This window comes from Eleutherodactylus coqui, chromosome 12, assembly GCF_035609145.1.
Source record: "Eleutherodactylus coqui strain aEleCoq1 chromosome 12, aEleCoq1.hap1, whole genome shotgun sequence".
NCBI lineage: Eukaryota > Metazoa > Chordata > Amphibia > Anura > Eleutherodactylidae > Eleutherodactylus > Eleutherodactylus coqui.
In genome coordinates, this window is record NC_089848.1 from 4473974 (window position 1) to 4480045 (window position 6072).

Here is a 6072-nt window from a genome sequence, read left to right on the forward strand (position 1 = left end):
CTTTGATGATTTTGAAGTGTGACATTTTGATTCCAGTGTGTCCTGATTGTACCGGAGGATCGCTCTAATAACTGATGGACACTTCAATAAGTAAGATTTTATATCATGATGGACAATCATTTATATATGAAGAAAGGAGCATCAATTTCATGATAAATCAAGGCCAAGCTTCTCTTGGGGGGCGGGCCTAATTTTGGGTACAATTAGTGGAATGACTTCACATATATATATATACATCAATGTAATACTTTTATATGAAATAATTACATACTTAGTATTGAAGTGTGAACCCAGGCCTCCTGGTAATAAAGCTTCGGGCCGTAGCCAGGGGGTCTGTGGTAGGTAGAGTCATTATATATGTGTATTTACTGTGTTGACATATTGATCTAAAGTGGGGAATGTTAAGAAAATTGTAGATCAATGTATCAGTTAATTATTCTATATTGCATTGTAGACTAGGAATATATAGCAGTGAAGGGGTTAAACGAAACTCTTCTATAGGCCTGCATGTCTTCTGAGGAAGGAAGATTAGAAGATAAGACAGTCTATTAAATCACTCATGTATGTTTATAGTATAACATACACATGGAGAAGTGACTAGACTGTATGGTGCCTTCCCAGGCCTTCCTTCTCCCTGAATTTATGACGGTCTTATTGTATGTAATAGATACACTTAAGGAGGTGTAACTTATGTTAATCACTTATATTTTAAGCCTATCATATATCCTTATTCACCTTGGAGGTATAAACTTTTGCTGTGATGTCATTTATAATATATAATCTTTGACCACCTTAAAATTAAAGCAGAAATCACTTGATACTACTGGTATTAATTTGTATTTCTCCTGAGCTCAGATTACTACACGGAATCTGATAGTCTTCTTCTTGGTAAACAAATTCTCTCTACAGATACTCTCAGGAACATCCAGGAAAAATATGTGACCAGTGTCCTTCTCAAAAATTTAGTTGTAAACTTGTAACTGTTCTTTAGTTAACAAACATTTGTTATTAAAAGCTACTTGTGCCAAGAAAAATTGTGTGGTAACGGGTCTCTCTAAAGAATTTCTATTTTGTAAGACTATGTCACATCTTGTAGGTTGAGGTAAGCCGTAGTGTTCTAAACATTGTCCTCCCAAAGACAACACTGCGTCTTCAATAGAAATTAGGCATTTATTATCATTTTCATCCATAATGGTGAACAATTTCTTGTAATTCTGACACAATATGATGCTTTATGTCCTTCGACGTACTATCCTTCTATTTTTCCTAAAGACATAAACCATCTGATAAATAGCAAAATATCAACAATACTGAGAAAAGTTTCCATAGTCTGAATGGAGAATCCTAAAGTGAAGCTTCCTCCATAGTAGCATTCCAGTGCTTGTCATCCTCTAGCAAGACTAGAGCCTTACAGACAAATCGATATGTCAGATGAACAATACCATTAACAGTCTTTAATTCCAAGAATGACATTGGACCTTTAATTTCATGAAGTAGAAGATGAAGATAATATCACTCAGCGGTATCAGGGTAGACGGTGTACATTCTGCCCAAAGCTAGATCCCTTTTTACTTCTAGCCAGCCATCAACATAATTTCCATATTTTCTCCTCTCAAATCTGTTACTTTTCCACTTAAAGAAGAGTTTTTGTAAAATCATCAGTTTTGCATCTGTCAAAAATGCTAAAAGTGCAGTTTTCTGGGGGCTGTTTACCTTTTTAGCAAATTAATGTTGTCATTTGGATTAAAATAGATATACTGGTCATTTTCAAAATGAACAGCAAGAAGAACAACTGTTGTAAACCGTTCGTGCATGGGAAATGCCAGTGTCAAGGCACATAAACTGCTGAGTTTCAGAATGAAATAAGTGTATGTATTTCTATCTTGATTGGAGTATAAAACCTTACATAGAAACTAAAATCTATGCTGTGTAGTCTCGGAATTAAGGATTAAAAGATAAGAGAATTTAACAGAAAAATAGGAATACTAAACTGTGTTAATATAAAGACATAGTTATTTAACTGAAATAGACTATAATGAGATAACAATACACTGACTGCAGCTATTTCCCTGTCTAGACTAGCCTTAGGAGCTTTGAGACTGTTTTGTAGATGTCAATAAGCCTTATGATCAATAATCTTAGATTAAGGATGGCTTCACAAGTGCGCACCCATGTACGTGCAAAAACACACGTGAATGCAGGTCCGTGCATTGCCTTCAATGGAGCCGCGGCTGCTGCCGGCGCCCCCGAATTATTTTTCAGGAAAGAGCTTTACATATAAGCTCTTCCCTGAAAAACAAGAATTTTAGTGTAAAAAAAAAAGTACCTGTCCGCCGCTGCCATGTTCCCGCGGGGATGAAGAACACATGCCGCATGCGGCAGATGTTTCCTTCATCCCTGCAAGGAGAAAATTCCCTGCTACACCTGCCACATCTGTAATAGATACAGCAAAGGAATTCTTCATTCCTGAGGGGAATAAAGAATTCCCTACCTCAGCTGTCACAGATGACAGCTGCGGTAGGGGATCCAGCTGTCGGCATCCTGTAATTATTTTTCAGGGGAGGGCTTTAAATATAAGCCCTTCCCTGAAAAACAAGAAAAAATGGTGATAGAAATAAAAAAAAATCTATACTCACCTTTCTTCAGCTGCGGGGCTCAGCCGTGTCCAGTTGGCTCTTCTCCTGCACTGCTTTGAGGAGTATTCAGCAGGCTGGGATTTTAAATCCCCCCCTGTTGAATGGGCTGCCTCTGATTGACTGAGCACTGTGACCAATCAGAGGCAGCTCTCAGCTATTGAATGACAGCTGAGAGCTGCCTCTGATTGGTCCCTCCACTCAGCCAATCAGAGGCAGCACTCACCTATTAATGAATGGGTGAGTGCTGCGTCTGATTGTTATCTGTGCTACAGTTTTCTCATACTTTCCAGTCATGCATGAATCCTCTTGAAAAACTTAGGCCTCTGTTGAAAGTATCAAAGGTTACTTGTACCCCCAAATTCTTCTACGTTTTTTTAATTGCCTTTTAATATAATAACTTTCATATTTTCTATGTTGTGTCCATGACTAGAAAAATGCTCCACCGCAGGTAATTCTGTCTTTGCCTCTCTTATCGTGTGGCGATGAGACCTCATCCTGGCTTTCAGTTTCTGTCCTGTTTCCCCAATATAAAGACCCCCAACAGGACATTTACTTCACCGGATCAGGTACACAACATCAGACGTGAAACATGTGAATGTCCCTGGGATCTTATAGTCCTGCTGTGTGTTGGGGATCTGTATCCTGTCCGCGGTCCGTACATGTCAGCAGGTCTTACAGCTCCTTACGTTATAGGGATCTCATAGTCCTGCTGTGTGTTGGGGTTATGTATCCTGTCGGCGGTCCGTACATGCCAGCAGGTCTTACAGCTCCTTACATTGCAGGAATCTTATAGTCCTGCTGTGTGTTGAAGTTATGTATCCTGTCTGCAGTTCGTACATTTCAGCAGGTCTTACAACTCCTTACATTACAGGGATCTTATAGTCCTGCTGTGTGTTGGGGTTATGTATCCTGTCTGTGGTCCGTACATGTCAGCAGGTCTTACAACTCCCTACATTACAGGGATCTTATAGTCCTGCTGTGTGTTGGGGTTATGTATCCTGTCTGTGGTCCGTACATGTCAGCAGGTCTTACAGCTCCTTACATTACAGGGATCTTATAGTCCTGCTGTGTGTTGGGGTTATGTATCCTGTCTGCGGTCCGTACATGTCAGCAGGTCTTACAGCTCCTTACATTACAGGATCTTATAGTCCTGCTGTGTGTTGGGGTTATGTATCCTGTCTGTGATCCGTACATGTCAGCAGGTCTTACAGCTCCTTACATTACAGGGATCTTATAGTCCTGCTGTGTGTTGGGGATATGTATCCTGTCTGCAGCCCTTACATGTCAGCAGGTCTTACAGCTCCTTACATTACAGGGATCTTATAGTCCTGCTGTGTGTTGGGGTTATGTATCCTGTCTGCGGTCCGTACATGTCAGCAGGTCTTACAGCTCCTTACGTTACAGGATCTTATAGTCCTGCTGTGTGTTGGGGTTATGTATCCTGTCTGCGGTCCGTACATGTCAGCAGGTCTTACAGCTCCTTACCTTACAGGGATCTTATAGTCCTGCTGTGTGTTGGGGTTATGTATCCTGTCTGTGATCCGTACATGTCAGCAGGTCTTACAGCTCCTTACATTACAGGGATAATTTCCTTTTTGTGTGTCGGAGGGCAATGCACTCCTAATTATAAAGTTCCTCAAATTTAGAGCTTGCCTGTGATACAGAAGGGGAGGGCCATACATTTATGAGTCATAGTTCCCAGGTAACAGTTTTATCAGATTCATAATCTATGTCAGAATCATACAACATTCCGGACAAAACTTTTCCCTTCCATTGAAGCAATTGCCCTTCTGATCCTCCTCTTGGATTATTTCTGTCATATCTATTAACAGCTGCTCTGTGAATTTAGGGTCATTCAGCTGATATTTAGTTGATGAAGTTCTATGAACCTTAGGTTTATTTTCTTGGTATTTAGCTGCAGCAGCTCTATAAACCTTGTGGTTATTTTCTCGGTATTCAGCTGCAGCAGATCTATGAACCTCGTGGATCCGTTTGTTAGTAAGCTGTCACTACAGCACAATGAACTTTCCTATTTTTTTGTGTACTTACTAGCGGCTTCGTTGAGCTGTCTTCTTCTGATCGCATCAGTAAATCTAGCTCAGTGTTTTTTAACAGTTTTCCCAGAATTAGAAGTGCTTTCAAGCTGAGGAATCGGGAGTGTGTTCAGCACAGCATCATAAGGCAGGTAAACATGAAAATGTCTGTTAGAAACGTCTTGTGAAGAAGTAGAACGCAGTCAATTTACCGGATTCCCTTCAACTCCGAACTTTCCACATAACTCTCCATTGTGATAGACTTCAAATACTGACCTAAATGTTTTCCTGGCTGCTACTAATTCGCACAAACCACCAAAAGTGTGCGGTCCGAGATTTCAGAAAAATAGTCAGCAGAACGGTTCTAATTATCCCCATCACTACCATGAGATAAAATGGTGAAATCTTTGCAGTGATTCACCGCACGCTCCGACATCTCCTCACGCACCTCTCTGGCCAGGACGAGTGTATCGTACAAACTATGGTGTATTGCTCTAAACAGGCAGCACCACCAATAATAATAGGTACGAAGAGATGAGCCATCATTGTGCCGGTTATGTTTAAAACTTCAACAACCATTGTAGATTAAATATATGAAAGCCGTCTAAAAGAAAAGCTGTCTTTATTGCCCGTAGCAACCAATCACAGCACAGCTTTCACTTTACCTCAGTAGTTTAAGAAATGAAAGCTGTGCTGTGATTGGTTGCTTCGGGCAACAAAAACAGATTTTCTTTTAAACAGCTGTCATAAGGGGGTGGTGCCCATAGCAACCAATCACAGTGCAGCTTTTATTTCTTAAGCTGCTGAGGAAAAGTGAAAGCTGTGCTGTGATTGGTTGCTATGGGCAACAAAGACAGATTTTTTTTTTCAGCTTTCACTGTATTATCACTCACATGCGTATGGAAATATGATTTTGTTTGTTACTCCACTACAGTCATCTTCTTCTCCTGAAATGGCTGATAACAGGGAGCAATAGATAACATTTAACAGGAGGAGCTATTGGTCAACATGGTGAATCACTGGGATGATTTCACCATTTTATCCCATGATAGCAATGGGAATAATTATAACGGTGCTGCTGACTATTTTGTTATGTCGCGTCGCACACTTATGGCGGTTTGTGCGGATTAGTAGCAGCCGGGAAAATATTTCAGTCAGGTTTTTTGACAATCAGTAAAATACATTTTTCATTATTTGGTCAATGGATTATTTTGTCAGGTTTCAGGCTCGTTGGTGCATTAGATAGTGTTCCCTTATACAAACTTTGACCCCCCTTTTCACCCCTTTAGGAGTTGAATTTCATAAAATCCTTACTTGGTGGATCTCTACATCATGCATGGAAGCTGTGACTTCAGTAACATAGTAACATAGTAACATACATAGTAGCATAGTAACATACATAG